This window comes from Carlito syrichta, unplaced genomic scaffold (genome assembly GCF_000164805.1).
Source record: "Carlito syrichta isolate Samal-C Ts95f unplaced genomic scaffold, Tarsius_syrichta-2.0.1 Scaffold315442, whole genome shotgun sequence".
Taxonomy (NCBI): Eukaryota; Metazoa; Chordata; class Mammalia; order Primates; family Tarsiidae; genus Carlito; species Carlito syrichta.
Window position 1 is genome coordinate 182385 of NW_007259538.1, and position 11399 is coordinate 193783.

Genomic DNA, 11399 nt, shown 5'->3' on the forward strand with positions numbered 1-11399 from the left:
TAGGTCTTTGATTCATTTAGAGTTAATTTTTGTGTATGGGGATATGTAAGGGTCCTGTTTCAATCTTCTGCATGTGGTCAGCCAGTTTTCCCAGCACCATTTACTGAATAGGTTCTTGTCTTCCCAGTGGTTGGTGGTGGAGGCTTTGTTGATGATGAGTTGGTTGAGAAATTGAGGTTTAGCTTCTGGAATCTCAATTCTATTCCATTGGTCTATACGCCTGTTCTTGTACCAATGCTATGCTGTTTTGATTATTGTAGCTTTATAATAAAGTTTAAGGTCTGTGAGTGGGATACCTCCTGCTTTGTTTTTGTTTTCTATTGCTGAGGATTGTTTTCACTATTCTTGGTCATTTATGTTTCCATATGAATCCCTGTATTGGTGTTTCTGGGTCTGAGAAGAATGTTGCTGGTAATGTGATGGGTATTGCATTAAATCTGTAGATTACCTTAGGGTAAGATGGTCATCTTCACAATGTTGATTCTTCCAATCCATGAGCATGGGATATTTTTTCACTTGTGTCGCCTTTGATTTCTTTGAGCAGTGTTTTGTAGTTTTTGTTGTAAAGGTCTTTCACGTCCCTGGTTAGGAAGATGCCAATGTATTTCATTTTTTTGTGTGGCTATTGTGAATGGGATTGTACTTTTTATTTGGGTTTTTGTTTGTTTACTATTGGTGTAAAGAAATGCAATTGTCTTTTGCACATTTATTTTATAACCTGAGACTTTGCCAAAGTCGTTTATCAGTGCAAGGAAGCTTTTGACAGATTCTCTTGGGTTTTCAAGGTACACGATCATGTCATCTGCAAACAGAAATAGCTTGACTTCCTCTTTTCCTATTTGGATACCCCTGATTTTGTTCTCTTTTCTGATTGCTCTAGCCAGGACTTCCAATACTATATTGAACAGGAGGGGAGAGAGTGGGCATCCTTGTCTTGGTCCAGTTTTCAGGGGAAATGGTTCTAATTTTTGTCTGTTTAGGAGCGTGCTAGCTGTAGGTTTCTCATAGATGGCTTTTACTATTTTGAAGTGTGTTCCATGTATGCCTAGATGTTCGAGGGTTTTTATCAAGAATTGGTGCTGAATTTTATCAAAAGCTTTTTCTGCATCTAATGATATAATCATGTGGTTTTTGTTCTGATGTCTGTTGATGTATTTAATTACATTTATTGACTTGTGAATGTTGAACCAGCCTTGCATTCCTGGGATGAGTCCTACTTTATCATGATGGATGATTTTTGAGATGTGTTGTTGAATCCGGTTTGCTAGGATCTTGTTGAGAATTTTAGCTTCTATGTTCATCAAAGATATTGGCCTGTAGCTTTTTCTTTGTTGGGTCTTTATCTGACTTGGGTATCAATGTGATGTTAGTTTCATAAAATGATTGGGAAGAGTTCCATCTTGCTCAATCACCTGGAATACTTTCAGTAGGATTGAAATCAGCTCCTCCTTGAATGTCTTATAGAATTCTGCTGGAAAGCCATCTGGTCCAGGGCTTCTTTTTTTTGTAGGTAGTTTTCTTATTACATAATCAATTTCCTTGATTGTTATTGGTCTATTTAGGGTCTCAATTTCTTCTTGTCTCAACCTAGACAGGTTGTGTGATGTCAGGAAATCCTCCATTTCCTTAAGGTTTTCAAGTTTGTTTCCATACAAGTGTACATAGTAGTCTCTAATGATCTTTTGTATTTCTTCAGGTTCAGATGTGACTTCATCTTTTGTGTTTCTGATTGTGTCTACTTGGGCTTTTTCTCTCTTTTTTCTTGGTCAGTCTAACTAGGGGACCATCAATCTTGTTTATCCTGTCAAAGAACCAGCTTTTTGTTTCATTGATTTTTTTGTATTATTTTTTGTCTTCTCTGTCCTGGATTTGGGCCTTTATTTTGGTAATCTGGATTCTTCTGCTAAGTTAGGATTTTGATGGCCTTGCTTTTCCAGCTTCTTTAGGTGATTTGTTAGGCTGTTAATTTGTGGTCCTTCCATTTTCTTCATGTGCATCTGTAGAGATATGGATTCCCCCACATGATTTTTAAGGGTTATTTTATTCATTCCTTAAGACTAAAAATAATATGTTGCCATATTAATTAAAGTCTGACGGCAATCTACATTTATTAAAGGGCAAAAAACAATATTTTTTAAAAATTTGTGCTTCTATAAAGTTATCTTTGGATTATAGGGCAGATAAGTTTGTGAAGGAATGAGACATGGCAGAAATTTTTCTGAATATTAGGTAATTAATGTTAGAGGGGGGATTGTATATAAGCATTTTCAAATTGTATTGAAATATGAACACAATTTTTCTTTTTCCCCCCAGTAAATTTCCATAGTAATTTCTCTAAACTCCCTTTCTGTTATGGAATGTTCTTTGATTTGCAGACATGCATTATTTATAACCAAGACTAGAGGCTTTCAGAAATTGTTGACTCAAACAAACTCAAAGTTCTTAACGTATGTTTGTTGTTGATTGAATTTATCTATCATAACAAGAAGCTAAGATAAGGTTTTATCCAGCAAAAAACACTGTGAAGTATCACTTTATGGAAAGCTATTGGCTAAGACTCTAAAGTACAAAGTAACATGAAAAATGTAAATAACAACAATATAATTAAACTGTCAAATGTGATAGCAAAATTTATGTAAAAATGCATGTAGCCCCAGTATTCTTTCCTCCCCTACGCTCCAGTGTTTAAGACAACATCAAAACAGTTACATCTGAGAACATTTATAACCTGTCAAGAGAGAAGACTATAGACTATGTGGCTATGCCTCTCTGAAGAAAAATGTTCATTTCAAAGTACCATAGGTGTAAATATTGTCTCTTTTCTATTTTGCTGAATGGATTGTAATGCTGATAAATTTAATTGTGTTAGAAACATAATTATGTAAAAGGTACTGGCATTAAAAACACTAGAGCATTTTTGTAATAAAATTATAAATGTGGGATCATCTTTAATATAGGGGACATGAGCCTTAACACAACTATTGCTTTTTGTGTGTAGAAATCAAACACAATAATAAAAAGAGGTTTTAGAGGAAGTTTGATATGGTGGATAGGAGATAGTGTTAAGAGATTCTTGTGGATGAATATTGCAGTTTCTGCTAAGATGTGCAAAAATTGGAACATGTCTAAATATTCATTGCGACACACGCACATTTCTTCTCATTGGTTGTCATCTTGCTGTATTCACTATATACTATTTTTCTTTTACACATAAAGTGGTAAAATACTCTGCAAATGAGCAAAAACGCTAAACAATTTAGTAAATTACATTTTCTATAACTGAACTAATACAATCAAAATTTGAGTATTCTGAAAAGAAGAACTTATTTCTAATTAATGGGAATTAAATATTTTTTGTTAAAGAAAAAAATGTCAGATGAAAGGAGTAGATTGAATAACAATGGATATAAAAAAGAGAAAAGGAATGTGCATATCTTTGTATCTATTTAAATACTATTTAATATTTTATTAGTTTTATAAGTATGGGGGTACAAGTGCAATTGTCTTATGTGGATATATTGTGTAGTGGCTAAGTCTGGGCTTTTAGTGTACTATTCACCTGAATAGTGAACAATGTACTTAATAGGAATTTCTTAGCCCTCACTCCCCTTCTATTTTCTCATCTCCTGTAGTTTACAATGTCTGTATTTGCACTTATATGTTCATGTGTACCTATAGTTTAGCTTCCATTTACAAGTGAGAACATGTGGTATTTGATATTCTGTTTTTGAATTATTTTACTTAGAATGATACTTTTCAGTTTTATACATATTGCTGCAAAATATGTAATTTCTTTTTTAATAGCTGGATAGTATTCCAGTGGTGTGTGTGTGTGTGTGTGTGTGTGTGTGTGTGTGTGTGCCTCTCAAATTGTCTTATCCAATCATTTGCTGATGGATATTTTTAAGGTTGATTCCATGACTTTGCTATTGTGAATAGTGCAGCAATAAACATAAGTGCAGGTTTTTTTTAAAAAAAATAATGAATTCTCTTATTTTGGGTAGATAATCAGTAGTGGGATTACTAGGTTGAATTGTAAGTCAATTTTTAGCTTTTTGAGAAATCACTATACTGTTTTCCATAGAGGATGTACTAATTTAAATTCCCACCAACAGTGTAAAAACATTCCCTTTACTCCATAATCTTGCCAACATCTTGTTTTTTGCCTTTTTTAATAATAGCCCTTCTGACTGATGTAGGATAATATTTCATGGTGGTTTTAATTTGCATCTCTCATGAATAATGATGAGCATTTTTTCATATGCCATTGGCCATTTGTTTGTCTTGTGTTAATGTCCAATTTTTGATGGGGTTACTTTTTTGGTTTCTTGTAGATTCTGGATAGCTCTTAGAATACTTTTGTGAACCCGAGAAAAAATTTTATTTTAGCAAATCATCAACTGTTGTTATGAAATGAATACAAAAATCTGTCTTTGCTGCTCAGTTTTATAATGTACTCATGATTTAATTTCAATTTGTTCACTAATAAATACTACAAATAATGACTATTTTATTAGGTCATCGTGAAGATATTGTAAGATATTATGTGTGTGTGTGTATACATATATATATGTATACAAAAGTGTATATATAAAGTGCTATTATCTCCAGACTACAGAAAAAATTCTCAATATTTCTAGATATGCAAAATTACCCTAGTGCAACAGTATGACAAGTTGATGGACTTGTTTGAGTCATATGCCTATTACATGTCAGAGTCATTTACTCAGACCACATATACTCATTATTTCTATGTACAGAATCAATGATGCAGTTTTCTGAAAAATGATGTACATTTATTTTTCTTATCCAAAACTGATGATCAAGATAAAAGGGAGGAAGGAAAGGAAACAAGGAAGGAAAGGAAGAAAGGAAAGGAAAGGAAAGGAAGGGAAAAAAGAAAGTTTATTTTCCATTATGATAAAAAAGTTCAACTGGGCCTACTTAGCTTAGCCAAACCTAGGTGTCATCCTTGACTCATTTTTTCCCCTTTATATATACCTCCATTTATCTTCCACATACCTTTCCTCCATTTATGATAATTCTGCATAAAAAACCACCCCGCAAAACAGTGGCTTAACACAAAACACCTTTTCACAGGCGATGCTGTGAAAGTAATTTATTGCGGTTCCACTGGATGTCTTTAATTTTTCCCAGGGAAGTGGTTAGCAACCATCTTTTATTACTCTCACTGAACCTTGGTTTATTACAAAAATGGGAGATAAGAGTCCTTTTGGTGTGTTTTCCCATATTTTCCCCAATTTCATGTTGACTTTATTCTAATGAACAAATTGATGCTTGATATGAGAGGACTGGGAATCAGAATCTGAATCAGTTCCCTCAGTCAGTTGAGGACACTTCTGTCCTATCAGGTCACTCCCATAGCTTAGAAATAAACTGCTTCCCCCCTCTACTAGGAAGTGAAGGGGAAGTTTATGTCCTCTGAATAAAATGTGCAGTTATATGCATGTGTACATGCATCACTCTCCTACACATAGATATAAAGAGAGGTTGTGTTAATTTATACATACAAATAAGTCTTATAATAACTCTTCCTAATATTTACAGTGGTTTGGTGGCTCAGCACTCTGGAGTAGTGTCATCGTTAATTTGGGGGCTTTAAAACATTTTAGATACCATCACTTGCCACACTTTTCAATATCAGTAGGACAGAGACATCCTTCAATGCTAATTTGAAGAGATTTCTTAATTTAGGTTTGTTTATTCTGAAAACTCGATTGAAAATAAAACTTAATGCAATAGAATACACATTTCTTTTCCTTAGAAAGTGGTATAAAACCCAGTACAATTTAGATAATAAGCCTCCACAACTAAGGGTATTTGTAGAGGTTTTTGAAATGTATATTATATGATAATAGTCCATCTCTCACTGTTACAGTATTATTATGTCCCTAAAACTAACAACATCGTTGAAGTGAAAGTCATTTAAAAACAAAACAAAACAGGATTCTTAAACTTTGGGGTCGTATGTTTGACATTTTAGTGAGAAAAATGTTAAGTTAGCTTACAAAAAGTCAATCCAGTTTCTATGGATACTTTTTGCTTGTCATCTACGTAAGTCAGGATCAATAGGGTCACCAAGTTTATCGACTTCAAATCTGAGATATTGGCCTGCAAATATCCTCATGGGCATGATTGGCATCACTGGTACTAACTGAGCCTTCTGACAATTTTCTACCAAAAGGTTATGATAGTCTGTGTTCAACTCCATGAGAGTTTACTAAATTCCTCCATCCATGCCTAGATGTATTGTATAAAAATGCACGATAATAATGTCTGTTGTAGAGTAATGTGAAAGAAAGGGTTACAAAATGAACTCATGGATTATACAGAGCTATGCAAAATACTTACAGCAGACAAGATCAGATGGCACACTGTGTTTGGGATTCATACACAATTTTCAAAACAGCAGGACTTTGTTCTCAGCTCTTCAGTTCTTGCAAGCCTGTGAACTCCTTATCAAGATGGGAAATATAATCTTTTTGCTCTTTCTGAAATTGTGAGCACCTTTTGAAGTTGAGTTTGCTTGTAGGCAGTGCAAATGGTAAGGAAGAGAAATGAAAGAATTTTGTCAAGCAATTTGCAAAATCTTTTATAAAGTTTTATTGGGCAGATCGATTTACTAATTTACAGAAGAATCATTAGAAGATTTTGTAAAAATTGCCAAAGTAAGTGTGAAAAAGTATGGCAATAACTTATTAGGTACATATAATTCTATAAAAAAACTTTTATGTAATGACAGAATTTTTTCTTTTACTATCTTTGTGTTTCCATTCTGGATAACAACCTTGGCATTAGAAAAATAAAAACAAACAGAAACAAAAAGATTTTCCAGAGAAATCTGTCTACATCAGGGTAATACCTAGGAACAACCACAATAAAATGTATCTTCCTGGATTTATTGTCAGTTCCTAATTTCATGTGATTTGTTTTGACAGCCTCCAAGTCACACTAGACTCAAAATTGCAAAAGTAGTAGATTTAGCCTTAATTCATATTCTTCAATATAAAATTTATTGTCAATCAATCCTTAATTCTTTTTCTGCAGATACAATGACATTTTGTATTTTAGATTACAGATTTGGAAATTATAAAATTACTTGTTTGTCCATCTAATGGATGGAACAATCATTTTCATTTGTATCACTTAAGTGGCACTTAAAAGCAATAGATCTGACTGTATGAAGGGGAAAACATCTTCTAAACTTCAACAGTAATGCAGTTTTATAAATTTTAAATTCATAATTACTGTACTTTCAAATTTTAAGTATAGCGCTTTTCCCATCACTATTCTTCTGTGATAGTTAAGGAACTTACGGTTATTGACTACTTGATAACTATTTACTGTTTATATGTCCTTTGTCTAGTTCTGTATTCCTCTGTGAAATTGTAAAATTACACATTTGATCTGCTTATTGTGAGGATTAGCAAAATAATTCATGCAAGTATGTTATCAAAAATCGAGTCTTTACTAGCATTTTTAAGTCACATTATACTTTTATAAGTTATTTACACGTACTTTCTTGTTTGAAAATCTTATGAGCTTTATGAAATAGACAAGATTGAATATATCCATCTTAATTTGAGAGTCAAATAATTGTTTTCTTACTTCTAGAGAATCTGAAAAATCTTATAAAAATAGAATAAATAAAACAAGTGTCATAGCAACATTTCCTGATTTTCAAAGTTGCAGAATTAATTAGTGATAAACCTCATGTACATAGAGTTCCTGAATAAAGGTACTCGAGTATATTTTGTTGACTAAAAGATTACTTGATCTGTCACTTGATCTACCGCTATCTTTCTAGATAGATGATTCTCTAAGTACATAATTGTAATCTATCCTAAAACAATGAGATAAGTTGTATAACTGTAAGAATTTTTTTTTTTTTTAGTTGAGTGTCTCATTCTGTCACCCAGGTTGAAATGCAGTAGATTGATCATGGCTCAACACAGCCTCTATCTTCTGGGCTCAGATCATTCTTTCACCTCAGCCTCCCAGGTAGCTGAGACTACAGGCATGCACCACCACACCTAGGTAATTCTTTGATTTTTTTGTAGAGACGTGGTCTTGCTATGTTGTTCAGGCTGGCCTGAAACTCCTGAGCTTAAGCAATCCTCTTGCCTCAACCTCCCAGAGTGCTGGGATTACAGGTGTGAGCCACCATGCCCAGACTGTAAGCAAATTTGGATAAAAAATTCTTAAGCAAAATTTTCTCATTTTACTTTTTATTCTCAATAAGTGCTTGAGAAATATTTTTGAATTAATCTTCTTAATTAAACATTAATGATTAACTTTTAGATGAAAAGGGGAGAAAAACATAAACGTTTCTTGATTGACTATATATCAAAATTATATTCATTATTACTTATAGTATTTTTTTCCTAAAAAAAAAAGTTTAAAAATTGACTTAAAGGAGCTCAGTCAATTCTTCCCAACGTGGGCAGTAATTTTCAGTGAAAAATCATATCTTAGTGTGGTTTCTATAATCTTAGCTAGTGTGCATCTTTTCAATTCACAGATAAGGATTTGGTGCTAATGTCATGTGAAATGACAAACCTAACATAAGACCCATAAAACTCAAGATTTTTAAAATCTCTTTTCTGATTTCAAGGGAGAGGCTCTCCTCCATTCTCTGACAGTTCCCTGAACATAACATAGAAGCTCTATAGATCATTAATTGGAAGCACATGATCAATGTTAGTCAATTTACATTGCCTGTTTTTCAAGGTACTCTTCTATATAGCAGCTTTAGCACCTGGGCGATATAAAATAGGAAATGGCCAAGATACAGGTAAAACAGAGTTAGTCCCAGATCTCTATAATAAATCAAAAAATCAGCCGGGCGTGGTAGCGCGTGCCTGTAGTTCCGGCTACTCGGAAGGCTGAGGTGGGAGGATGGCCGGAGCCCAGCGGGTCGAGGCTCAGGTGGCCGGGAGCGGCCACTGCACTCCAGTCTGGGAGACAGAGTGAGACTCCAACTCAAAACAAAACAAAACAGTTATCTCTGTCTAGGAAGAAATTCCCCTAAATGTTCTATGACAATAAATTCATGAAAAAGTATAATATAAAGTGCTTTGAGAGTATTCTAGAGATTTCAAGAATTGAAAGTGAAAACTAGCAGGATTGTGGTGAATGAGTAGAAAATACTTCCATTCATTTTCTTTTGGATAATTTTAACCCACTTGATGGCTGTTTTTTCTATACTTTGGCCAGACCCAATGATTTTGTGAGCGATTGGAAGATGGGAGTTGGGGGAGTGGGGAAGATCCCTCACAGATAATCAACAATTCTGTGATTGCTTCTCATTCTATAAAAAATTTCCAGTAAATTAATTCTCACACAGTCCAGCGGAAGAATACAATTCTTACTTCATTTAGAGTGAAAGCTTCTCTCCTCTCCCAAACGGGCCTGTTGTAGGCTGGAAGATCTGCTGAAAAAGTTAACAAAAGTAGATTTCCTATCCATGTCCCTATCTAGCATTTCTGTCTTCATGCATAAGACTTGTCTGGGACTTAAAATAAGGGAAAGGAGGGATACAAGAGGTAAGAAATGGTCTTCATTAACAAAACAGTCTATTAGTTAGTTTATTCTGGCTATGATGAGTATTTTTTAATTTTTCTTTTCTCTTCCCATTGTCTATATAAAAAATTCCTTGGCTGAAGATCTCACATCTGCAGTTCCTTTGGGACAATCGCATTGGATAAGTTCTTCTGACTGGTCACTTAAAACATGTCACTTTGCCTCGGGACATTTGCTAGGATACCTCCAGCTTCTTTCTTTTGGGCTGGGTTTGTGTGTTTGTTCCTCAAGCCAGCCATTTGAAAAGTGTTGCAAGATAATGCTAAGCCAGCCTATTATTTCTCACTCTCTTTTTCTGGCCCTCATTTTCTCATGATCCATATGAGAAAGATGCAGTTTTTACTTCTACAAATTCTGGGGAAAGACTTTCTCTTTTATTACTTTACTGAGAGAGAAGCTGGCTTGTGGCAATCAGTCATCTCTTTTGCAAAGTCTCTGTAATAAGTTTTTTCTTTTATTCGATCTTAGCATTTTAAGATGAACAGAAGAGAAGTTTCTTATGCATATAAGGGGGGACACAAAAAATCAGGAATTTATAAAAAATGTGTATTCTTACATGTTTAAACATCAGTCATCTTCAAAGTACCCTCCGCTTGATGAAATACATCTATTGAGACTTTTTCCACTGCTGAAAACAACTTTTGAACCCAATTTTGATGCTTTTTAGTGTTTCTGATGTTTTATGTTTCAACACTTACATATTAGCAAAAAATTTCCCTTTGAAATTTTCATCTGGGGAAACAAACAAAAATAAGTCATTTGAGGCGAAATCTGGTGAATAGGAAGAGTAGGGCACAGGCATCATGCTGTTTTTGGTTAAAAAAAAAAAGTGCTGAATGGTGTGGGCATGTGCTTGTAGATCACTCAGCACGAAATGGGTAAACACTCTGAAAGAATCTCAAAAAGAAAAAAAAATTCACTGAAGCCAAACGCAGCCTCTTACAACAATGCTAGCTGGTACACTGATGCCAATGGGTTCCTACTACTAGGGGCCTGCGTTTCAAAAAATAATTCCGGTTTATTTTCGATTGACCTTCATTCATTTGGAAGCACAGATGTTTTGTGTGAGAAAAGAAAATAGAAATACTTTCTAGTATAAAATTTTCCTTATTAGGTTCATCTGAACAAAAAAAAATTTTCATTATAAAAGACAGCCTGGAATTTTATGTTCCCTTCACAAGTATTTGATCTCTCATGTGACCTTCAATTCTAAAGAATAAAATGTGCCAAATGTGTTTTACTGGATGCTCCCAATAGGATTTTCTGTAACCAGGAGAAAATGGTTACGCTGTTAGTGACACGTGGTGACATGTATGCTCCAAATGTGAAGCTTGTCATGTTTTAAGGCATATCCACCAGCATTCTAAATAGTCAGAATTTGGATATATAAGATGATATGCTGGGAAGAAAAAAATGTTCAGTGGAAATTATTTATGTAAACACTGGAAACTGGAGAGGATGACTCTTAAAATTGACCATCAAAAAATTTCTTTTAAGTAAAAACACAAATTTGGAGAGTTCATTTTGTTTTGAGTTAATATATTAATGAATTTTGATTATTTCAATCCCCCAAAACACTACTGCAGTAGGTAACAGAAAGATGATGCAGAGCATGACCAATAACAGAACAACAAATATCTGGAATCTGGGAGGCCTAAATTTAAATTCTGGCTCGACTACATACAAACCAAACAAGGCACATACTCTAGTGCCTTATTTGTTGTGTTCGTAAGACAGGTGGAATAAGATTAATTCATTAAGTGGTGGTTAAAATGAAATAAGACAAATGCAAAACT